The sequence below is a fragment of the Sturnira hondurensis genome, unplaced genomic scaffold (assembly GCF_014824575.4).
Source record: "Sturnira hondurensis isolate 20B ecotype Veracruz unplaced genomic scaffold, ASM1482457v3 Scaffold0006413, whole genome shotgun sequence".
NCBI classification, from domain to species: domain Eukaryota; kingdom Metazoa; phylum Chordata; class Mammalia; order Chiroptera; family Phyllostomidae; genus Sturnira; species Sturnira hondurensis.
This window is the reverse complement of record NW_028079044.1, coordinates 23214489-23240508: the sequence shown is the minus strand read 5'-3', so window position 1 is coordinate 23240508 and position 26020 is coordinate 23214489. Positions and strand designations below refer to the sequence as shown.

Here is a 26020-nt window from a genome sequence, read left to right as displayed (position 1 = left end):
CCTCTTCCCTGCCAAGATTTTCATTTGTCCTCCTGGTGAAGTGAGCCCTAGCTCTGTCCCCTGATGGGACACGCAGAGGAAGACACCCGTTGCTCTCTACCAACAAGACCTTGGCTATTCGATAAGTAGCTTTTTATTTAAACCACAATCAGAATTTATGATCATTTAATAGTGAGTTAAGGATTATATCAGGATTATCTTGAAAGAAAAAGGTTTACTAAGTAGCTATGGCAAAAATTTTAGAGAAAAAGTATTTTATTTACCCTATTTAAGGACCTCAGTCATTTTGCAAGCATTTTGGTGCTAATCTTTCACGGAACATGGCGCCAGTATTGATGGAGACAGGATTCCGCAGGCACGTAGCGTGAGTGTGACTGAAGTTGTTCCGTGAAACTCAGGCATGTGAAGGGAAAGGCAATGTGAGTACAGAAATACACAGTCTGATATTTGCCGAAATGTAAGATTTGAAAAGATTTAAATATTCTTAGCCGACCCCCAAATTAATTCTATTTCATTAAAATAGAGGTGCCTTCAATTTTTGTTTGGCCATCTTTTTACACTATACCTATGTTTCCTAGAGCAATCGTGGGGTGGTGGGATTTGATGAACAAATATGGGACACATTGGGTGAAACAAATTGAAGTTAGTTTATGCACCAAAGGACTTCTCAGATACTTTGATTTGCTACTGACACTCCTTGTCTGATGGGTGAACCTTGACACTTACTTGGTGTTACAATTTTTAATTTTATGTCTTCTTTATTTTTATTTTTAATTTTAGTTTTAAATTACAGTTTATGTTCAAGATTATTTTGTATTAGTTTCAGGTGTACAGCATAGTGGGTAGACAACACTATACAAAGTTTGCCCACCCATATTTCTAGTACCCACCTAGCATCATACAGTTATTACTCTATTACTGACTGTATTCCTTATACTGTGCTTTACACCCCTGTGACGATTTTGCGCAGGGGCCATGCTAATCTTCTCTGTATCGTTCCAATTTTAGTATATGTGCTGCCGAAGCGAGCACCCCCTGTGACGATTTTGTAACTACCAATTTGTACTTCTTAATTCCTTAGCCATTTTCACTGGTACCCCAACCCTCCTCCCCTCCAGCAAACATTAGTCTGTTGTAGAAAATCTTTTCATCTTCCTATTTTTTTATGTTGCCTGCTCCTATTTTTGTCTATTTCTCTATTGGGTGGTTGGTCTTTTCACCGGGAATTGAACTGGCGACCCTTTGCTTCACAGGCCCATGCTCAATCCACTGAACCACACCAGCCAGGGTGAAAGCTGTTGATTTTTGTATATTGATCTCCTATCTATTTACCTTGCTGGACTTTCTTAGTTTTAGTCTTTATTATCTTTGATTTTCTAGGTAGTCAACTACAATGTCTTCAAATAATGCCAATAATACCTCTTCCTATCCAGAATTTTTACTCTTTCATATGTATATGCATAGGTAGTATTTTATTTGTTTGTTGTCAGTTTCTCCACACTAGAGTGTAAATTCCGTGAAGGGCTTGGTTCTGTTTTGTTCATTATGTTACTTCATCCTCATTGCCTAGAAGAGTGCTTAGTGAATAGTAATGTGTTGGGTGAATTTAATAGTAAATCATATAAGTGTGTGTGTGTGTGTGTGTGTGATTTTTCTCCTTAATTCTATAAATATTAAATGAATGTTTAGCCATACTTGTGTTCCTGGAATAAAGTGTCACTGGTCTTGATGGAGCCCCACTCCATCAAGCCCCACTCCCCACTGGTTCCTGTCAATTTGTTCTTAATTTCAATGTCGCTAGGTAATTTGTATACACTTAAATAGGCTCATTTAAAAATAAAAAAGATAAGAATTCTTGTCTTGTCAAATTAGCCATATCTCAAAGATTTGTAGTCTTCATTGTAATATTTTCATCTAATAATTATTTAGAAATATTTAAAAATTTCTAAATCACAATAATAATCAGATATTATTTTACTTATTTTGTTGTTATCTTTATTTTTATTTTACTGTGCTCAGAATAAGCACCTAGCTTGCTTTATTATTCAGAAAATTAAGTGAGCTTCAGCATATTGCTTGATAATACGTTTTTTCCAATAAATATGTTATAGATGTTGAGCATATTTTTTTCTTTGTTGCATACAAAGTTTTATGATTATTTTTTAGAACTGCATGGTACTTTATTATTTATAACCTTTGAATGGCATGTTGATTTCAGGGCCAAGTTGTTAAAGACCTCCTTTTATATTTCCCATAATTTCTATTTTTCATATTTCAAAATTATATTTTAAGTATGTGGCTATTAACATATAAAGACTCATAATTCTGACCTTTTAAATTTTCTTGCTAGATTTTTAGTTTTATTAAAAGCTAAAATAATATTTTGCCTGTTATTTCTTTTCTCAAATTTCATTTTGAATAAGTTTTGTTTTGTCAAACTTACTTTGTTATTGTTACCACTTTCTTGGTATAGATTTTCATTTTAATGTTTTTTTAACCTTTGTCTATTACTTGCATTAAATGTATCTATTCTAAATATTGTTAAAAGATAAATGAAGGCATATTAAAAATTTTAAGACTTCATTTGAGCAAAAATCCATTTTTTAATTATTATTCAAGTACAGTTGTCTGCTTTTCCCCTCTATCACTTCCCCCCACTCCAGCCATCCCCACCTTCCTTCCCTGTCCCACCCCACCTTGGTTTTACCCACTGGTACTTTATAGTTGTTCCTGAAAACCTTTCCCCTCCCCCAACACCCCACCATTATCCCTGCCCACCACCCCTCTGTTTACTGTCAGTTTGTTCTTAATTTCAATGTCTCTGGTTACATTAGCAAAAACCAATTTCAATCAGGTAGCACCAGAAATGAAATGGATGGGAGTACTCCTTTAAGAGAAGCTGGGGAGAGACTTTTATAGAAAAAAGGTGGAAGCAAAGTAAAGAAATTATTATTTTTTAAAGATTTTATTTATTTATCTCTAGAGGGGAAGGGAAGGAGGGAAGGAGAGAAATATCAATGTACGGTTGCCTCTCGTGCATCCCCTGCTGAGAACTGGCCTGCAACCCAGGCATGTGCCCTGACTGGGAATCGGACCAGAACACTCTGGTTCGCAGTCCCTTGCTCAATGCACTGAGCTACACCAGCCAGGGTTTAGAAATTATTGATTGGCTATAGCTTAAAGCCTTGTTGGCTGTGATTGGTTGTCCTCAGGGTTTTGATTTCACAACCCTGAGGCATTTACAGGGTTAGATATTAGTTTGCTTTCAGAGGCCATCAAGGCATTAGTGACATATCAGTCTAAGGGTCTCCTTGTTTAATTAACTTAACAATGTATAGCTGGATCTACGTGTGAAATGTCTTATTTTGTAATTGTAGAAACTTAACATATAAAGCTGATAGAAAGTTAAAGTTCATGAACTCTAAAGAACTTCTATAAATCAATAAGAAAAACACTCATATTCCAATATAAAATGCATAAGGGATATATGAGCAGAAGTTTCATAGAAAAAGAAAATCTAATGGCCAATACACATGTAATATGAAATTCTACTTTATTAATATTCAGGAAATACAAATTAAAATAACAAGTTTTCTTTTTTTCAAAAAGAATAGCAAACATCAGAATAGCAAAAAATAAAAAGACTGGTAAGTCCCTGGTAGGAAGGATGTGAAATTCTCAAGTGTACTGAATATAAATGTAGATTAGTTTTGCTTGTCATCGTCTCTTTTACCAGAGAGGAGTAATGACTGTCTCACCCAGCACTTTTTAGAGAATCTGAACAGACTTCCACTGGCCCAAGACAGACCTACCGCAAACCGAGGGTCTTGTTGAGGCTGGTGGTTGGGCGGGAAGCACAGTGCTATGATTGGCTCAGCTGGAAATGATGCCCACTGTGGACCCACCAATTGTGGTTAGGGAGTTGGATCAGGTAAGACCATATGACCTTCAGAGTAACCACAGGGGCTATGGTTATGGGAAAAGACAGTAAGGGATTAGATCTCAAAAAAGCAGAAAGGGGGTTGCTCTGTTGATGGTGTCAGAGATCCCTACCACATCTTACTCCACCACATGTGAAATTGGGGAAATAATGTAAGACATCAGATACAAAAATGAATGCATGATTTGTACTGTCCACATTTCTCAAATAAACATACCCATTTGGGAAGGTTTCTTAATTTCAGAAGAAATGAAGCCAGAGTGAGCTTCTGTATGTGATATGCCTTACAGTCTGCAGCTGTCTGGATAAATACAAAATCCAGAGGTGTTAACGACCTCTAAAATCATTACGAAAAATAGAAGCACATATCACAACTCTCAGAAGGGAATTGATCACGTCTATCAAATAGAATTATACTACGAAAGAGAAGTTCGTGAGAGTGCGGCCTTGCAGCTGAGGCATCTCAGCAGTGCTGAAGTGAATGGGAATTTCAGGCTGTTCATTCAACAGTCTTTCCACTCAGACCTGCGCAGTGTGTTAGGCATCTCAGTTTGGCTGGGGTGGCCACGTTTTCTAAATAAGTACTGCAAAGCAAACCTTCACTCACATGCAATAAAAGGCAAAGGAGAATCATGGAGCCGTGTACTTTAAAGCTAGAAGAAAGGAAGGAAAGAGGAGAGTTCTTTTTCAGTTAACAACCTGAATTATGAAAGATATTTAAATACATGTAATTTTATAAGTCTTAAGTACATGTTGTGAACTAAGATACAAATAGACCTCAATAAGAAGAGTGAGAAAAGGAAGACTGACATTTACCTGGGTTTCACATCACAGAATGAGGTGCTGTAGTGTAATGAGAGATGCCAGCAGCCTCAAGAATTTTAACTAGTCATGTATGCCCTCTTGGGAAATATGTGCTTTTGGCATTTGAATAAATTGCATTGTAATTACTTGGTTTCATGTAGCTCACATATGTTGCACACAGACTCTTTGAAGGGAGGTATATATATGCCTTATTCACTTTTGTAACTGACTTGCTCAGAGCCTCAATTTTTCCCCAAATTGTACTCGGTGCTCATCCAGGGTTTGCTGAAAGACCAAATGGATAATTGGATAGAGAGGATTTATATAGACTGGCCAAGATCTATCATGCCTCCACCCCATATATTACAAACTCTTGGCAGATGAAGTAATCATACTAGGTACAAAAAGCATCTGAGGTGTCTGCACTCAGCACAGACTCAGAGTTAGTAGGGTACAAATGACTGGGAACTTTCTGTGTCGCTTTATTAGCGTGGGGCGGCACAAGGACAGAGGTGTAGACTCACTCCGAAATCCCTCGATCCTTTCTCTGTAGCTTGAATAACCTCGAGTCCTGGCATGCCTGGTGCAGTCCCAGCTTATGCTGTTGTCTCTGTGTACTGATTATTGGTGTCCCATTCCTGGAGTGTCTAGTTGGGAAAATAAATTATATGGCCACCCTATTTACGGCATCTTTTATAAGCCTGTGTTCCTGATCCTACATGCCCTTCTACATTCTGTTACATTGAAATAGTACCTCAAAAAAATTAATCAGGGTGAACTCTTTCTCGTGCAGCCCTGCAAAAATGTCTTAGAGCTCTGGGAGAGTTGAATTTTACAGCTTTGGGAGATGACATCCTTGGTTGTCTCAACATGCGAGGACAATTTTGATTTGAGCGAGACTCCAAAGAGCCAAAATATTTTGGTGCAGTTTTGACTAATCTGAACCACCTCTGTTCACTGCTTGACATTTGACCCATTTGACAAGGATGAAGTATCAGGTTTCTCTGAGGCTTTGAACATGAAATTCTCCCACACTCTGGCAAAACCCATTGCCAAGAGAACTGACATGAAACTGACGAAGGCAATCATGACAATTTGGAGCTTCATATGATTTGAACCTCAGGTATCAGGTATGTGGTAAAGATAGGTTAGAGACCTGTAATGATGACTGTTGTTTGCCCTGAACTTTTGTACGGGCTTATCCTCTTCCCCTCCCCCACCCAATCAGCCAGCCTGTCCGCACCATGTCTGCCTGAGAGTGCTACATTCTTATTAACCTGAGTCATACATGTAGTTACTAAGTCAGGTATTTGTTCAGTACACATTTATCAAATACTTGTCATGTACTAAAACGAGGAACATATAGATTTTTCCAAAGGTCTCTGCATTCTGTGAACTCACATTCTGGAACATAGCATTCTGGAAACATAAGTAGATGATTAAATTATAGTATGAGAAGGACCATAATCGTGGGCTATCTAATGGGTCATGGAAACATTTGAGGCAAGAATGATTGATTAGCATTTAAATTTGAGGCATTTTGTCAGATATTTGAGTACAAACACCTAGTAGGCAGTTAGGAATGTGGACCTGGGGCTCAGGAAAGAGGCCGGAGCTAGAGCTGGAGAGTTCTGTCGTGGACAAAGAGGTCATAGAATCTACTGGAACGGCACAGAGTGCAGCGCATAAAAATGCAGCCTCTGGAGCTTGACGAGTTGTGGTAAAATCCTGCTCTGGCAAGATGCTAAATGAAAGTTTTCTGTGTCTAGTTTTGAACTGTCTTAATCATGGTTTATTTTAAATGATTACTGTTGGAAATGCATAGACTTCACAACATATGTCAACCAATGTGCACAAAACTTCTCAGAAACCTTTCTTTCAATGGACTAAGGAAATTTCTTAAATTTCTATTTTGGGTGGAAATAGATTTGCTCTATTACATGTCATAATGCTTCTTTAATGTCTATCTATCTATCTGTCTATCTGGTATCATTGATCTGAAACAATCGAAACCATTACTTTCTCTGTTACTAGTGGTGAGGAAAAATCTGTCATGTAAATGAACACATCAAGGACTTCGCTGTAAAATTTCTATTGTTCTGTAAATATTTCCTCTTATCGCAGGTGTGTGAGACAAGGCAATTAAGGTTTTATTTTGGAAGTGACTCAGGGAAGCTAATCCCGATTGGAGACATCTGGACAAAGAATCCCCATCTCCTTTACTCCTTTTTACCCTCGGGGTAAGGAATAAGACTAAAAACAAGTCTTACACCCAGCATCTCTCACTATGGGAATCATGAAACCTGGCAGCAGAAGATTAGAGACATTTCCTGACCAAGATGACATAGAAAGACAGTGGTACAAGTAGGAATAATATTCAAGACTCTCTCCAAGACCCTTCTTAAATAATGTTTTTGTTTGGGGAGGGAATGATTGAAGGTATAGGAGCAATTTGCTTTAAATAGCCTTGCAGGAGAAAACAATTGGGAGGGGGTACATATGTTTATGTGTCTTGAGTGTATCCTTCATGCAGAAAATATATACATACATACATATATACTGACTTTGTATTATTTTAATTGTTAGTATTATTATTATCAACATCCACATCAATAAATATATATATTTAGCATATATATATATATGTAATAGGGAAGCAATGATGTAGATGTTGATAATAATAATAATAATAATAATAATATAATAGTAACAGCCAGAATAATATGAAGTCAGTAGGTACATAGTAATTACCATATGCCAGGTACACTTCTAACCACTTATTTCTCTCAATAACAACCCTATAACGTAAAAATCTTATTATCCTCATTTTACATATGATAAATCAGAGGCCACATGTTCAAGAATGCTTTTGAAACATATCTGGGATTCTAACTTGATTAAACTAATTTTATCTCAGGACTAAGTTTTCCTTACAGGTAGATGAAAAATAATGGAAATCATCAGAAAAATGTGATAGTAAATTTAAAATTTTTTCCTGGAATACAAAGCTCTTTTTATTAAAGTCTGGTTGACACACAATATTATATTAGTTTCAGGTCCACGACGCAGTGCTTTGACAGGAGAAGTCTAGTAGCCATCTGTCACCACACAGTCACTGCGGTAGCACTGACTGTGTTCCCTATGCCCCCATCACAGCCCTGTGGTTCCCTTGCACGTTCGTTCCTCTTCCTCCCCTTCGCTTGTTGCCTCTCCCACCATCGCCCAGCCCTCTGGCAACTATCAATTTGGGCTCTCTGTGAGTTGTTTGTTTTGTTCTGTTTGTTCATTTGCTGAGTGTTTTATTTTATTTTATTATTTTTTTAAAGATTTTATGTATTTATTTATCTTTAGAGGGGAAGGAGAGAGGGAGAGAAACATGAATGTATGGTTGCCTTTTGTGTGTCCCCTGCTGGGAGTTGGCCTGCAGGGAACTGGACTACAACCCAGGCATGTGCCCTGACTGGGAATCGAACCACGATCCTCTGGTTCACAGGCCTGCGCTCAATCCACTGAGCTACACCAGCCAAGGCCATTTGCTGAGTGTTTTAGATTCCACAAATAAGTGAAATGATACAGTATTTTTCTTTATCTGTCTTATTTCATTTAGTATAACATTCTCTAGGTCTACCTATGTTGTTGCAAATGGCAAGATTTTATTTTTTACAGCTCAGTAGTATTACATTGTATACAAATACCATATTTCTCTTTTTATTATTGACACTATTACAGGTGTCCCCCACTTTCCTCCCCTCTATCCAGCCCCTCCCCTGGCCTTCACATTGTTCTCTATGTCCATGGGCGATGCATGTATGCATGCATGTTCTTTGGTTAATTTCTTTCAGGCTTTGCCACTCCCTCCCCTCTGAGACCTGTCAGTCTGCTTCATGTATTCATGCCTCTGGTTTTTCTTTTTAAAAAATATGCTTAATTGATTACACTATTACAATTGTCCCATTTTTTCCCCTTTATTCCCCTTTACCCTGTACTCTCCCACCATCATTCCCCCACCTTAGTTCATGTCCGTAGGTCATACATATAAATTCTTTTGCTTCTCCATTTTCCATTCTTTTCTTAACCTCCCCCTGTCTATTTTGTACCTACCACTTATGCTTCTTATTTCCTGTACCTATTCCCCCATTTTCCCCCCTTCCCCTCCCTGCTGATAACCCTCCATGTGATCTCCATTTCTGTGATTCCATAATCTATACCATTTTATCTGTAACTTCCTATAGTAAGTTGAGGTTTTAGTTTATACTTCCCATTATGTTGAATGTCCAAACATTCTTCTCATGTGATGAATCAAGCTACAGGTTGGATGGGCAGGAGGTGGCTGCCTCAGATGCCAATATGCTGGGTTCTCTGTGCGTAAATGTGAATGTCAGAATGATGAAGGCCATGCTCTGTGGGTAACGGAGAAGAGCTCAATGTGTGTAGAGGAAAGAACAAGGCCGGAGCCAAAGGCCCAGCTTGGAGCAGCAGCCCTATAATATAGTGGAAGGATGGTCTTGAACAATTGCCTGGGATCTTCAGACCTCAGATTTCTCACCATGAAATGGAAAAACTAATCAATTTACTGTTAACCGAGAAAATGCAGGTACTTTGAAACTATGAAGTGACAAAAGAGTGTTTTATTGATGCAAAAATAGCAGGACAGTCTTAGAGAGTTAGACTTTCTGGTGGGGAAGACAGACAGCGAAGAGGTAACACTAAATATCTTCTTTAAGTAACAAATTGCCTCAGACCAACAAATATTTATTACCTAACACAGCCTCTGAGGGCTAGAGATCCAGAAGACGCTTAGCTGGTAATTTTGACTCAGAGTTTCTCATGCAATTGCAGCCAAGGTATCTGCCCAGGCTGCAGTTATCTCAAGTTCAAGTGGGATGGAAGATCAGGGTCTGTGCTCACTTGTGTAGCTGTCAGCAGGAGGTACTTCTGCATATGGGATTCTCCACAGGACTGCTCACACCATGACATATACTCTCCTCCAGCGTGAGCTAACCAAGAAGGAAGAGAAAAAGGAAAGCAAGATGGGTGATGCAGTCTCTTTGGTAACCTAGTCTCAGAATTAACATATCATCACTTCTACATTCAACTGGAACCCAGATGGGCCCCAGTGCAGTGTGGGAAGGAACCACAGAGGATGGGAATGGCAGGAGGTGTGGATCATTGGGGGCTATTTTAGAGGCTAGCTATCACAATACCATAACACATGCAGTAAAAAGTGCTGAAAAAGTAATAAAGTGTGTGATAAACAATGGGAGAGGGGTGGGGCCTCATTTAGGTAGTTTTTCTAAGGAAGTGTCCCCTAAACTGGGATCTAAGAGCAGTAAGGGAAACAGCCAAAGAAAGGTTCAGGGAGAGCAAGGGGCCCAGGCAAAGGCACTTCAGGCAACAGCAGGTGAAAAAGCTGTGAGATGAAAGAGGTTAGTGTTTTCTAGGAATTGTTAGGAGGATGGTGTGAATGAGTACTGGTGAGAGAGGAGAGTGGCCTGAAACACCACTGGAGGGTCATGCAGGGGCCAGATCTTAGATCTTGAAGCTATGATAATAGTTTGCTTTTTTCTCCCAAAGGGCAACATGACATGTATTTTTAAAAAAATCTTTCTGGCCTCTTTTAAAGACTGCATTGGAGGTGAGCAAAAGATGAAAGAAAGGAGACCAGTCTTCAAATTATTTTAATAATCTATAGTCTAGGTGAGAGGTGCTGGTACCAGGTTCAAGCTGGTGACAGTGAAGAAGGAGAATGGTGGGAATTATAGCTGTATTTGGGAGGAAAGTCTTTCAAGATGTGCTGATGGACTAAAAGAATGTGTGTGTGTGTATTTTAAGGACAGGGTCAAGAAAGATTATCACATTTCTGGTGGTGCCATTTACTCAAATTGAAAACCGTGAGTTGAACGGGTTTGGTCGGGGGTGAGGACTAGTAGATTGGGGGTCACAGAGAATCAAAAGCACCATTTTGGCCATGATACCTTTGATATAGTTATAAAATGCAACTAATAAGAAAGTAGTGGTACATACAAGGCTGGGGTTTTGAAGACAGATCTACAAGTTGAAAGTCATTAATATAAACATGTTTCTAAAGCATGGAATGAATGGGAGTCTCTAAAGAGGTTGTAGATAAAGGAGCAAAGAGCCCAGAGAATTCTAACTTCAATCTAGGGGTGAATAGATTGCTTCAGCCATAAGCACTGTCATTTCAACTCTTTCCTTGAGTGCCAAGAACATGTGTCCAAGGTAGAAGGTACAAATGAAAGAAAGGAAAGGAAAAAAAAGGAAGGAAGGAAGGAAGGAAGGAAGGAAGGAAGGAAGGAAGGAAGGAAAGGTCTGTCAGAGGAGGAGCCAGCTTAAGATACCAGAAGGTGTGGCTGTGAAGTGAGCAGAAGAGAGGATGAGGGTGGCACCTAGGATGAAGGACAGAAGGGAGAGTGATTAACTATATGAAAGCTATTGAGACACAGAGTGCTTTTTGGATTGGTTTACAAGTAGATCATTTGTGATGTTGGCAAAGGAGGTTTTGGGAGATGATGGATGAAATGCTAGTCCACAAACTATTAGCAGGAAATGGGGAAGAGGAGACAGGATAAGCAGGCAACTCTTCCAGAACTTCTATTGCAAAGGGAAGCAGAGATGTATGGTGATGTCTGAGGGGAAGAAAGGGAGATAGGTGTGTGTGCACGCATTTCAGAATGCGTTCACATTGCTGGGAATGAGAGAGAGACTTCTGACACAGGAAAGTGCAAGAGTGTGAGCAAGCAACAGAGAAAGAATAAGAGAAAATGACATTGAGATAACATGAGAGGCAAAAGAAAGAGGAACAATTAGTTTAAACTTAAGATCTTTTGCCCTCTTCACCACTACATCACTTGATTAAAAAAAGACAATTAAAAAGTAGAAGTTAATTTTTATCTGATTTATTTAGGATGTGGTGGTGCTTTCTCCTCTCTTTGTAGTAATTTTTTTGGCCCAGCAGGCTGAATTACTCATTCTCAGTCTGACTCACGCCTAGATGGGGGATCTTGAAATATGGCCCCAGCTCGGTGTGAAATAACATCTTCTACCCAACATAAAGGTCCTCTGATACTCCAGGTGGAAGAGCAAAGGGACTGTCCTGACTGGTGTGGCCCAATGGGTTGGGTGTTGTACCAAAAACCAAAAGGTCACTGGTTCACTTCTCAGTGGTCAGGGCACAAGCCTGGATTGCAGGCCAGGTCCCCAGTTGGGGGTGTGCAACATCCAACGGATGAATGTTTCTCTCTGATATCAATGTTTCTCTCCCTCTCTTCCTCCCTTCCTCTCTCTCTAGCAAAATGAAATTAAATTTTTTAAAAGTCAAGGGATCATATAAACAGAAAACAAGTAGGATTGTCTTGGTTTAATGCCAGCCAAATGCTTGTGGGCAAAAGGCAACAAGAAGAAAGGAGAGAGGGCCTGTGTTAATAATGTACTGGAGCTCCTCAATATGCCCGACACGTTGCCAGGGTCCTTGCCCCTCTCTTTGATGTGTTACATAGATGTCAGCCAAGTTATTAGAAGAATAAGCTTGTGTAGTAGCTTGTTCAACAAACCAGTTTTATTCTTCCTCCTCTCCCCTCCCTTATTCTCCCCTCTTCTCTTCTCCTCTCCTTTTCTCATTCTTTCTTTGATACATGCTCCTGTCACTCATGGGAAGGATTGGAGTGACAGTGCTGATGGCTGAAGTCATCTATTTATTTTTCAAAAAGCACAGAATAGGCAAGAGATTACACAAATTAGCATGGATTGTCCATCCAGAAATACTTTGGCTTTAATTGAGAAAAAAGGGCAGTTGTGTTGAGCCTTGACTTTCCCTTGGATGGCCTGGATTTCCCCTGGTCAGTGGGAATGGCACTAACTTCCACGGAGGGCCAGGCACCGTGCCAAACATGCATTATCTCATTTAGTCCTCCTCGGAGCTGTAAGAGGTAAGGATTATGATGTTCATGTTATTGTTGAAGAGAATTGTCACTGAGATCCATTAAGTAACTTGGCTGAACCTGGATTATATTTATTTATTTTTACATACCTTATCGCTTTCCATGAAGCACATAAGATGGTGTTAAATGATGATGGCTTAAAAAAAACAACATTAAAAGGGAGGATGGTCTTTGGTGATTTAGAGAATTATCTACTGAGGGCCCAAAGCTATTAGCTATCAGTATGTGTGAATCATGTGAATCTTCTTTTCTTCCATATCTTACTTTTCCACTCCCACTGTAATAGGCTAGTGTCAGAGAGAGTTGTTTAACCTCAGGCAAAAGAGTGATTTAGGGGAAGTTTTTTTTGTTCATGTCCCAGGCTTCTAATTTCTTCCTCCAGTGCAATCCTTCCCCCATTGTAAGCGCCTCTCAGGTCTCTCCCTCTTATTAAATCCTATTCCGGAGAAGAAACAGATAAACTCGTTCTCAGTGAGGTGCCAATTGTGCACCAGTCTTGGTATATAGCTTCTCTTAGGGGAATTTTCTTTTTTAAAGAAGGGCAGGAAAGACTTAAACAAAGGATTGAAAACTCTCAAGGCAGAACTTCTATAATCAGAGGGCGGTTGGGCAATTGAGGTACGGTTTCACCTGGGACACTCCTTGTGGCTCTTGGGAGCAACCTACACCCTCTGAGAGAGCTGCGGGGGTGAGCTGTGGCTGTGGCAGGACCCACCTGTTGAAGACTTCTTTCTTCATCGTCCCTGGGCTTACTCACATGCTGAGATTTTCAGGTTTATAAGTATATCCTTAGAGTTGGATGGGAGAGAGGAAATTGGTTTACGTGCATGCCATCAATAGAAGAAGAAAACCACAGGGTCCCCTAAGCGGTAATACAAGCAAAATGAACTATTTTTGAAAGTGAGGTAAAAATGCCCTAAGTTTTCTAGTTTCTGGCACTTAAAAATATATCTGGGACTGTATACTTTTATATTAGGAGATTTGGGTAGAGATCGTTAGCATTTTTAATTCACTGTTTTTATTAGATTTTTGAAAATATCTCAATACATGCTCAATGAAGCAAGTCATCATGTATCTGAAGGCTTATAAGGAGAAAGTGTTGCCTCCCACTCCCTTCTAATCTTACCGTTCTGAAGACATTAGATTGGTGTGCACCATTTCACAACTTTGCCTGTGCTCTTACAAATATAGCCACAAAATATGTATATATATTATGATAAATGTGTAAATGTGTAAGTAAATAATTAGTATGTAATAAGTAAAGTGGATACATATGCATAATACATATATATAGTACATATATCTATACACATACATAAGTGCACATAGTAGGGTTTATCTAATTTATGTAAACAAAAATAGAATCATACTAAATAAATTACCTACAACTTGCATTTTTCACTGACAATGGGTTCCAGCAGGTCAGTAAAAACAAATCTAGGTCATTTGTCTGAAGTCCAGTGTCCAGCAGGGCCTTGAGTTATTCGCCCATTGCCCTGCTGGTGTACATTTAATTGTTTCCAACGTCCTTCCTCCCCCAGCCAGGAAGGGGGAAAGTATAAGCTCTAAGTAAAGAGAACATTAGCTCTGGCTGGTGTAGCTCAGTGGATTGAGCGTGGGTCTGTGAACTAGAGGATCACGGTTCGATTCTGTTAGGGCACATGCCTGGGTTGCAGGCCAGTTCCCAGCAGGGGACCCATGAGAGGCAACCATACATTGATATTCTCTTCTTCCCTTCCCCTCTGAAGATAAATAAATAAAATCTTTTTTTAAAAAAGAGAACATTAAACTGGTAAGAAAAATAAAACCCAGTAGTAAGTGGGACAAATTTATAAATAGATCCACAAAGTAGGAACCAAAAACATACAAACATACATGAAAAGATCTTTCATTCTCTAGAGTTAGAGATATGCAAATGAAACAGTTCAGTACATTTTTTACTCATCAATTAACAAAAACAAAAGAAGTTTGTGAACATCAGTTGGTGGCAACAGGCAGGCGAGTGGCTGCTTTGCACTGTCAGTGGGAATGTGCGGTGTGACCCGGTGGTGTCTTCCCAAAGCAGGACTGCTTATTCTCTTGACGCTGCAACCACACGTTTGGAATTCTGGCTGACATAGAAACAGCACCAGTTTACAAGGATCTATGTTCGAAGATGCTTATTGTCTGCCCAAACTTCAGATCCAGTAATTTTGTTTCACTCAGGTGCTCGCAAGAGGGAAGTCCACAAGCTGATTCTAGAAACATTAGAACAATGCCAGGTTCATAGTGAGTGCTCAGTAAATACGTTACTGTTATTGTTGTTGGGAAACTAGAGATAAAACAAAAAGTAAAAAACAAAGAACAACAAAAAAGGGAAAAACAAACCTGAGGAGGTAACCACCCATCAAAAGATATCGGTTAATATTTATGGAATAGTTTTGAGGATGAATTCTACACAGATGCCCCACTATCCTGAGAAATATAAGCCCCAAGAAGATGGGAGTCACATGCCCCAGCTACCAGGCTGTGGTTATATAGTGAGTGGTAAACAATAAGAAAACTCCCCAAAGGATGGCTCCATTTTTTTGCTCAAACGTGTGTACCTGTAGATTACTCTGATTGCATCCATGGACAGAAATGCAAGTTTTCATGCTCTGCATTACTTTTCTTAAACTGCGTAGCCTCTGCTCAAATTGGAATTTCATAGCCCTGTATTCCAACATCACCCTTGGAACCTTGGAACCCTTGACTTGGAACAAATTGTATAATCCTTACAGCATCATCCTGCAAATGTGATTGTAAACCCAGGACAGTCACTGAATGGACTGAAATGGTGTGCAAGATAGGTGTGAGCCTTAGAGGGTTCAGCAGCCCCATAGGCGGTGAAGGGGAGGCAGGGGAAAAGGATGTGCAGAGGAGAGGGTTGCAAATTCTTAGAATGTAATGAGATCAACTACTGGAAAGGAAGGAAAGGAAGAGGAGGTGACATTTGAATCCTGAAGAGCAGTGGACTTCTTTCAGGGGGGTGGGCATTTCATATAGAGGGAATAATATATGCAAGCACGTGGTGATGGTAAAGGGCAATGCTTTTCCAGTGACTGGTGTAGTGCCCAGTGGGAAAGGCGCCCTGGATGGTATGTACATCTGGCCACAAAAGGCAGTAGCGGCTCTAAACTGAGGAAGTCAATGGAGGTCGCAAGTGATGGAAAACTCAGAGTTACACGTTTGTGAAGTACATTCTGGAGAATTTCTTGAGGCTGAGCAGAGATCTGGTGGCAAGGACACTACCGTGATTGTATTGGAGGGACGCTGTGTGGTAATGGTTAGAACCATAGCCTGCAAACAGACTGTTTGGTTTCAAATCCCAACCCCATCATTTATTCGCTGTGTGGTCATGAGCAGGTTACTTATTTGTTCTGTGCTTCGGTTTTGCAATCTACAAGATGGATAAAAAAAATTTCACCTCATGGGAATGCCAGCTAATATTTTTAAAGTGTTCAAGATATGCTTGATACCTAGTAAATGAATTACAGATAATTGTTAAGTAAAAATAAATAAATCTTAGTAAGAGATACTGAAGGTCAAGACCAAACAATTGGCAGTAGGAATAGAAAAACGGGGCTGGCTGGAATTGTGAAATATTTATTTTTAAGGTACAAGTTAAGTGCTTTCGGTGACTAGTTGGATGAGAGATGGGTAAACAGGAAGCATGAGACTCTGCGGCTCAGTGATGAACAGCTTAGCCCTGAAGTAACACTGCCCCAGGCCCTGTGAGCAGGCGGTTTACCATCGCTTTAAACCTCATGTTTCCTCTCCATAAAATCAGGTTGCTATTGCATTGTAACCTCAAATGGTTGCTTTAATACTGAAGTCAGAAGATGCATATAAACCAATAGCCAGTAAATCTTCAGTAAATGTTATTATATTCATTTATTATATTAAAATGTTATTATGACATATTATTGTGACTCAGAGTTAACAGAGAGCATTGGAGGGGAGAGAGGTAGAGAGAGGGAGACTGTTTTATGGTGCCATTCACCAAGATGGTGTGCGTGGTGTGGAAAGGATAGAGGAAAGACAGCGAGTTCCATTCTGAACTGGCTCGAGACACCTGTAGGATATCGTGGGAGACATCTACTCGGGGGATGGCCCTGGATCTCCAGGGAGAGGTTTAGAGATCTTCAGTGTTTAAGTCATGGGTCCAGATCTGATCACCCACTGAGAACAGAGGGATGAAAGGAGACTAAGATTGTGCTCAGCTTGCTGGAGGAGGAGCCAGCAAGGGAAGTAAACCAAGGAGTGAGCATGTCTCTAAAGCAAATAGAGTGATAGATGTGTCTTGTAGAACTGTGAAAGTTAGTCATCTACCCTATCCACAAGAACGGTCTCATGTCTGAAATGTTATTTACAGCACTTTCACATGCACCACCTATTTTAATGCTCCTAGCAACCCTCTAAGGGCTTTAATTATGTAAACCAAAGCTCAGGTTTTCAAATGTTGTAGCTAAGACTTGTCAGGGCTAAAACCAGATCTTTTCTACTCAAAATCCAGTGCTCTTTCCACTGTCTCCAGCTTTCCAAAAAAAAAAAAAAAAAACGCAAAAAACAAAAAATACAAGTGAAATATAGATTTGAGCTCTCTTTTTCTTATTTCTAGCCTCCAATTCTTGAGGCTAGATGATCTGTTGAGATTATTTGATCTTCTAATTAGCAGTTTCCCATCGATGACTGCAAATCTCTGTTGGCATCTGCTCTTTGGCACAGCCCGCGGGTGACCTGGAAGAGCAGCACTGAGAGGCCCGGAAGCTGGGGAATAGGCCACCTTCTTTGGGGCAGGTGATCGGGGAAGGACGGAGCACAGAGGTTCCTGCAGGTACCCAGAGGTGCTTGGGATTGTTTTTCTTTTGTTCTCACCTTGTTCTGTCCATTTTCCTTTCTTCACTGGATGAGAAGTTATGGACGTTAAAGTTGGGCTAGTCTGGCTTTACATTCTGGTTCTGACATTTGCCAGCCATGTGCCCTGGGCATATCACTTAACTCTCAAAAGACTCAGTTTCCTTTCCTAGGAAATAGAAAGGAAAATGGGCCTAGTGATATGTTCCTAGGTGAGGAATTGTGTTTGGCAAGTAACTGATGTGCAAGAAAAAGTGATTGAGTCTTGACTGAAATGAAACCCTTCAATGGGCTCCCCACTGCTCTGGGTTAAGACTGCTTTACTCCAGCCTCCTCTCAAAGCATGGATTTCCTGTGCCTTCAGCTCAGCCACACTGGCTCCATTCATCCTTCCTTGCCACGATTCCTTTTACAATGGGCCTTTGTAAGCTGTTCCTTCTGTCTAGAATGTTCCCACCATCCTTCTTTAGCAGGTTAACACTTACTCATCTTTTGGAGCTCAGTTCGGGTGGCCTTATTCCAGAAAAGCATTTTCTGACTTTTAGGTCAAGTCTGGGCTTATAAGAAGGACTACTGAAAAGTTCTTGGTGGTCAAGGCCAAAGAGCCTTGAGGAACTAAAATGATAATGTTTAGGTAATGAATCACTAGGATAAAACCATCCTACCACTGGCTACATCTTTGACCAAGTCTACCATACACACCAATACCTTGTAAGAGTATGATTTTTTTAAATAAAAAGTTAAGAGAAGGCTGAACTTCATGCTTGAATTCATGTGAGGTGGGCCCCATGCAGGATGTAGGAGGTAGAAAGGTGATCCATAAACTGGCTGAATGAAGCAGGGGCAGGAATTTGGAGCTGTGGATGAACATGGGGGAGCTAGCTTCCCTGGATGTTTGCAGAGAAGGCTTTGACCTTCTTCACTGTGTGGAATGGGAGGCTTCAGATAATCTTACTTAGATGAGGATCATATCCAGGGATATCTGAATTTCAGCTTCTAAGGCTCCAGGCCTTCAAGAGAGACTCTGTGAATGTTACTTTCATCTCTCCATCTCAGCTCCTTTCTAATCAAATTTAAGCAGATTCCCCAGAAATTGTACTCATTAGCCACTATGATTAAACTACTCAAGATGGTGCTGGTTGCAGTAGGCACTATAGAGTAGAAGGTAAGACAAGGTCTTTGTTTCCCAGCTACTTGAACTTGGGAAGGCAAAGGATGAATTCAAAGGCTAAGTTGTGTGCCTCAGACTATTAGAGCCGTGGAGTTGCTTGGTTAGTGGATGCCTGCACTTCTTTTTTTTCTTCCAAATATTCAGCTGCCCTCTCAATAGGATAATGAATTCAAGTAGGCAATATTCAACTGCTCTCTCAGTAGGGCAATAAATTAGTTGGTGAAGTAATGCTATAACAATAGCCCCCAAATTTAAGTGATTTAATGCAACAAAGATTCATTGCTTGCTTATGTCCCAGTACAATATGGACCAGCTAGAGTCTCAACTCCACACTGTTATTCAGGAGCCCAGGCCTTTTCTTTCTAGTGGCTCCTCAGTCCCTTCAGACCTCAGAGCTCTCTGCTGGGTCCTCTGCATCTAGTTAGCCAACAGGTGAAGGAAGAGGTGTGCGGGACCCTCTGATCTTAGGTGCCTTTATTCAGTAGTGACACGTCACCTCCACTCATGTGCCAAAGGTGAAGACTATTCATGTGACATGACTTTCAGGCAAGGGAGATGTAAAATGTGGTTCAGCTGAGTACCTATGAAGAACTATGTTTAGTGAACACCCAAATTTTAAATGATTCCTGCCATAGACCAGGATGGGGAAATGGCACACTTGTATAGGGAACTTTTTAAACAGAAATCATGCCAAAGCTGGACGCAGGAAAAAAAATTTCACTACATTTTACTTCATAAGAGACAAATTAAGAACACAAATGAGATGGTAAAGGTATTAAATCTACTTTATGGCTCAGCACCTGATGTTAAAAGATCCCATCAAGCCCCTTTCATTAACATTTTAGCATTTATTTATAGACATAATTGTGTGCCTGTTTAGGTGGTAAAAACAGCCTCTTCTAAATGGGCTTCTGGACCAAGCCGAGTTCTAAACCATTTTTATCACTGAACTAACACTGGGGAAGCTGAAGTTCTGCAAGCCAAATTCAGGAGGTTTGAGGGATTTTTCAACATAAACTTTCTGAAGGAGAATGGAACCTCAGTATGGAGTAAAGGTAGAGGCATGCGTATGGTTATTTTCTTTCTTAGGAGATAGATCAAGTATTCAATCCAAGGGATCAATTGCAAGCACAGAATTGTTAGTTATTGTGGATATAAAAATGAACCGTTCTTATTTCTAATCCGGACAAGAGAATAGTCATTTTGAATAACATTGGAGTGAAAAGCTTTAGAGCAGGCTCAGATAGCATGGTGAACCAGATTTTACCATCCTCAACCAAACTGTAAGACAGGCATTAGGTCTGCTTTTTGTGGCTGAGTTAGAGTATTTGAAGAGAAGCAAAAGTAAGAAGGTAGGTGAGCAAGAGAAGAATTCCACAGACAGATTATAAACCAAACACACACTTTTCAAAAGAATACAGACATCCTGGGGTAAAACCTTGTTTTTGCTGTGTATAATCATATACCATTGCTTGAAAGTATATCACCAATACAGCCTTGAAATATGAGATTCCTTTTAATTAACATCCTCATGAACCTTATCACCAGGTTCAATGCAATTTTTTTTCTTGATATACTTACTCTTTTGCCTCAGGCTGCCTACAGGAGGCCATGTCCCAACTTTCCCATAAAAATGACTTCCACATTCCACATCCCAATTACTCTGAAGGACCTGCCCAAGATGCCTATAAAATCCTACTACAGTGTACACCACCTTCTAACTAATATTCTACATGTGTTTTTGATCATTGAATCAGATTTTCAAAAGTCAGAATGGTTTTCCACATGGAGTTTGAGTAAACATATAAACCTTTGTTATTTATATACATGGTTCAAAAAATAATGTATGAGGCCAAAGTTATAGAAAGAATACCGGACTCAGAATTGGTTGAGCTCAATTCTCAGTTCAGCCACTTATTCTCTGAGTGACATTGGGAAGGTGAGCTAATCTTTTTGAGTCTCAATTTCCTGATGCGTAGTAACCCCCAGGGTTATTGTGAGACTTATACGCTAATGCACACCAAGGGCTTACATAGTGAGGGGCTTATAGTAGGTGCTTAAGAGATAAACTTGCCCTTGCTTTTATTCCGTGCTTTTAGGTGCCAAGGAAGAAACTTCTTCAGGTTAAAGCAATGTTGTGAGTGCTTTTGGTTACAACTGACAGAAAGCTTAAACCAAACTGATTGAAACAATTTAAGAAATGTATTTTCTCATTAATGTGAAAATTCCAGAAGTGGGACTTCAGACATAGATTTGATCCAGAGGTTCAAAATGTCATCAGGGTTTCAGGTGTATTTCTTCGTGACCCTCCTTTATGTTTTGACTTCACCCTTAGGTTTGCTTCTATCTGTCACATGGTTGCTGGCTGCCCAAGGGCTATAGTTTTCTCATTCATACCCAGTGGCAAAGATAGCTTCTCCTCCAAATATCAAAAAATAGTCATAAACTTCCCTCTGGTTGGACCAGTGTAGGCCATGGGCGCATTTCTGAAATCACTGCAACTTGGGAAATCTGTCTCAGATGAACCTGGACTAACTTCTGGAGCTGGAAGTGGAGTTAAAGCTTCTCAAACCACAAAGCTGGGGCATTTCTTGTCTTCTTCAGAATTAGGGAGAGAAGCCCTGCCCAGTGTAGCTTAGTTGGTTGGGGTATCATCCCATACATCAACGGTTTGGGGGTTTGATTCCCAGTCAGGTTGTGGTTTCAATTCCTGAATTAGGGGTTTGATTCCCAGTCAGGGAACATACCTAGGGTGCAAATTTGATCCCCCGTCAGGGTGCATATGGGAGGCAACTGCTCCATGTTTCTTTCTTGCATCAATGTTTTTCTCCTTCTTGCTCTCCCTTCTTATCTCTCTCTTCTTATCTCTCTAAAATGTATTTTTTAAAAAAGAATGGGCAAGAGGAATAAATATGAAGGAGAGAACCCACTGGCAAATTCATTCTTTGGTTTCCTCCCTTCTTCCCAACCATACACCTTCAAAGGTTTATGTCTTCATAATCCACAGGCTTCTCTTTTTCAAAAGGAGATATCTCAAGTCTCGTCTTGAACTTGGAATCCAGGATCTGTGGCTGATTGCTTTTTTTCTAGGTCAGTTTTTAGATGGAACCCTTCACAGTCTTGTAACTTATGGCTACATAATGTTATCCTCTCCTGTGGAAGAGACTGCAAATCATTTCTATTACCCAATCTTTCAATCCTTTCTTTAGTAATAGAATTCCTGAATTTTTAAACTGATTTGAGAGTGAGATGTAGATACAGAGAGACACACAGAGAGAGATTTATTGTTCTATGTATTTACACACCCATTGGTTGATTCTTGTATGTGCCCTGACCAGAGATTGTACCCACACACTTGGTGTATTGGCACTACACTAATCAACTGAGCTACCTCACCAGGGCCAGAACGCCTGAATTTTAATCAGGCACATTTTTACTATGTCATGTGGAACAAGGAATGCCCAAAATCTCAGCCTCAAACTGGATTCAGTAAAGGAAGAAGCACTCAAGATCTAATTGTGAACATTTGCTGAATTGGAGTGCTCTGAAGAATTTTGGTAGAAGGTTAGTCCATGTTTCATAGACTACATGAAGCCTTTGAACGAATGGATCATCCAAAGCTATGGTTGCTCTAAAAGAAATGGGCATTCCGCAGCATTTGATAGTCCTGATACGTAACCTGTACTGTGGACAGGAAGCCACTGTCAGGACAGAATGTGGAGAGAGAGAATGGTTTCCTATAGGCAAAGGGGTCAAACAAGGGTGCATTTTATCTCCTTACTTGTTCATCTGTACACAGAACCTATCAGTCAAAAAACGACCATAGTCTCAAGGGAAAGAGGAAAGCTGGTGGGAGAAATATCAATACTTAAGTTTTGCTGATGACACCACTTTACTGGCACAGAGTAGCAGTGATTTGAAATGGCTTCTGATGAAAGTGAAAGAAGAAGGTGGCAACGCAGGGCATCATTTGAACACAAAGAAGACAGAAATCATGACCACAGAAAACATACACAACTTCAGCATTGACAGCGAAGACCAAAATTGTTAAAGACTTTGCTTACCATGTGAGTCACCAATTCAAATGGAAACTGCAGCCAAGAAATCAAAAGAAGGCTGAGACTTGGAAGGGCAGCCATGGAAAAGCCAGGAAAGATTGCCAAGAACAAATAGGTGTCATTGGAGAGTTTTGGTATTAGAGACTCGTAGGCTTCTAAGATCACCCATACCCTCATATTCCCAATTACTACGTATGGCTATGAAAGACTGAAGAAGGCTGGTAGGGAAAAAGTGGATTCATCAGAACTATGGTACTGGAGGAGAGCTCTACAGATATCCCGGACTCCCAGGAAGGTGAAAAAGTAGACATAGGGCAAATCAAGGCTGAAATATCCCTGGAGTGAAAAAGGACAAAACTGAAGATGCCCTATTTGGGGCACATTACAAGAAAACAGGGTTCTTCAGAAAAACACAAGGATGCTGGGAAATATATATAGAAGGCAACAGAAAAAGAGAAAGACCAGATGTGAGATGGATTGACTTCATCAAATAAGCCACAGGCGTGCGTCTACAGGCAGGATCGGGATTGTTCCTCATTCAGGACCTTGTGGACCTCATTCATTTCTAAGATCACCAGGAGTCTGATTCAAATCAGTGGTATGTAAGGCACATGCACACAGCTACCCAGCTAAATTCTAACTTTCCCAGCTTTCCTTGCACCTAGGTGTGGCCATGAGTCCAAATTCTTAAGAATGCAATTGAGCCAAATTTACACTGTCAGCTTCCCCATCACATCCTTAAAATATGTTTATTTGTCCTCTATTTCCTCTCAGCTTCCCTTCCTGGAAGCAAGAACACCTTGTGGTAGTGAGCCAGCTGGGCAGAGGAGCACAACAACTTAGGGAGGGTTCTCTATTAGAGGGTATCAGCATCGCCTGGGAGCTGATTAGAAATGCATATTTATAGTCCCACTCAGGCTACTGACTCAGAAACTGTGGGACCAACGCCCAGACATCTCTCTTTTAAAATTAACAAATATTTCTATAAAGATCTAGCTAATATATATGATGAAGAAAGCAAGTACATTTTAATAACCTAGAATTCTTGTGAGACTTATAAGCAGTGACTTTGAGTGGAGACAACGCCCTACTCCTAATATATTTCTAATGTTGCCAAATTCATTCACACTTTTAGCAGAACAATAGGGAAAGTTAACAGAAACTTCTACTTTATTCTGTAATGGAAGAGTGTGTAGCAGAACAAAATTTCTACTAAGAAAACCTTGAAAAGTTAAATAAAATAAGAAAGATGATCTTACTATGCAGCCATAAAAAAGGAAAACTTTACCTGTTGCAACAGCATGGATGGAACTCGAGAACATTATGCTAAGTGAAATAAGCCAGTTGAAGAAAGACAAATATCATATGATCTCACTTATATGTGGGATCTAATGAATAAAATAAACAAACAATGACAAAAAAAGACTGTAGCAAAGCATCAGGGAGTTACTAAGGCAGGCAGGGCTCAAACCATCTTTGTTTTAACAAGCTCTCCAGGCCATTCTGATACACCACTGTCAGGACATTTGTACCCATACTCCCCAAACATTTGGCAATATTTTGGATTGTCACAGTATGGGAGAAGGGAGGGAGGTGGAGCTGCTGGCATCTAGTAGGTAGGGGACAGGAGCACCATAGTTGTGTGTAGGACCACATATCACGATGTACCAGTCAGGCCCTTACAGCAGGAGACCCTATGTGGTCTCAAGGGGCAATTGTGCTGCTGAGGTTGAGAAACTCCTCTCCAGGGGATTGGTGGAATGGTGAAACTGAAGAATTGCAAGTCCCTGGTTAACCTTGTAGAGCAAAATGGTCTACTTGCCCCAGGTTGCTTTTCTTCCCTCCCACCTCTGCACTGTCCAGCACGGTAGACACTGGCCACTTATGACTACTGAGCACTGGAACTGTGGCTGGTCTGAGTTGAGATGGGCTGTGAATAAACACAAACTGAAGAATGTAAAATATCTCAATAATGTTTTATATTGACTGCATGTTGAAATGATAATATTTTGGACATATTAGGTTAAATAAAAATATTTCAAAATTATTTTCACCCACTATTTTACAATTCTTCTAAAGAATTTAAATTATAAATGCCACTTGTATTATATTTCTGTTGGACAGTCCTACTCTACCCTATTATGTGAAAGAGAAGTAAACCTCTGTCTTCTCTGAGCCACTGAATTTTTAGGCTTTTTGTTGCACCAGCCAAGCCTGGACCTCTTTCTAATAAATACAGCAAACATAAACTGGTGGGGGATAACTGCAAGGAAAACTTCTGAAGAACTGGGCAATGAGAAGACACCTAGTCATTGCCAGTTCATTGTCTAGATCACAACCTGCTTGACAGGGGTGGTGCCTGCCTTGGCAATGCACTGAGTCCTTGAGCGGCCAGTCTGCAAACCCTGGCTGTGCCCCCTGGGAGGATCCCCCTTGCCCAACGTCCTCCTTAGCTCATCTGAGATGGATCTCAGTGTATATGCCCTTTTTGGGATCTATACTCTTTTTGATTCCATTGCTTTATGGTGTAAATTTGGGGTGCTTACCTTAAAAGTTGAGTAATTACAGGCTATATCGGTCAAGCTTGGGTTTCCTGGGTTGAACCAAATTCTGTAAAAACTTAGAAGGCTTAGAAACTCCTGTCTATTTGCCTCCCATCAATTCCATAAGCTGGTAATCAAAGCCAGAGTTCTCATCTAGCTATCTCGAGTCTGGGAATTCCTATCTCTTAGCAACAGGCTGCTGTGCTCTGCCCTGCCAAGATGACCAAGGATGAGAATGTGGCCAAAATTCAGCCTCCATGTCTGTTCAGCAGCCTGTGAGGCAGCCAGCCCATGGAGGTACCTGGTACTGCCTGGTGAGCAGATGAACTGCAGGGCCCTCCCTGGGAGTCTCTGTTCAAGGCATACAGGGAATCAGTTGGCCAGCAATGGCAGAAGGAGAGGCGGCAGAAGCAGAGAGGTTTGTGTATGGGGGTCACTGCGATGACCAAACCTGAATAAGAAACAACAACCCCTGCTGCTGAGGGGCAATAAAGTCAACAGGCACAGAACTGTTTATATCCAGAGCAAGGCTCCAGCTTCTGAATACTGTTCTGGGCTCCATAAAGCCTGGTCGTGTTGCCAGGGTGGTATGTTTTATGTTTGAGAATGGAGTGACCTATCTGTGGAAGAAATCCCTTATAATATATCTTTCTTGGGCTACCCAATGCCAC

The 26020-nt window shown here is 40.4% G+C and overlaps 1 non-coding gene across 1 annotated transcript; it reads right to left on the bottom strand.

Annotated features, from left to right (window-relative positions):
* Window positions 1–924: 924 nt before the first annotated feature.
* On the bottom strand, window positions 925–1032 carry LOC118989001 (U6 spliceosomal RNA). The gene has a single exon (XR_005066904.1). It is a non-coding gene; the product is annotated as a U6 spliceosomal RNA (small nuclear RNA).
* Window positions 1033–26020: the final 24988 nt, after the last annotated feature.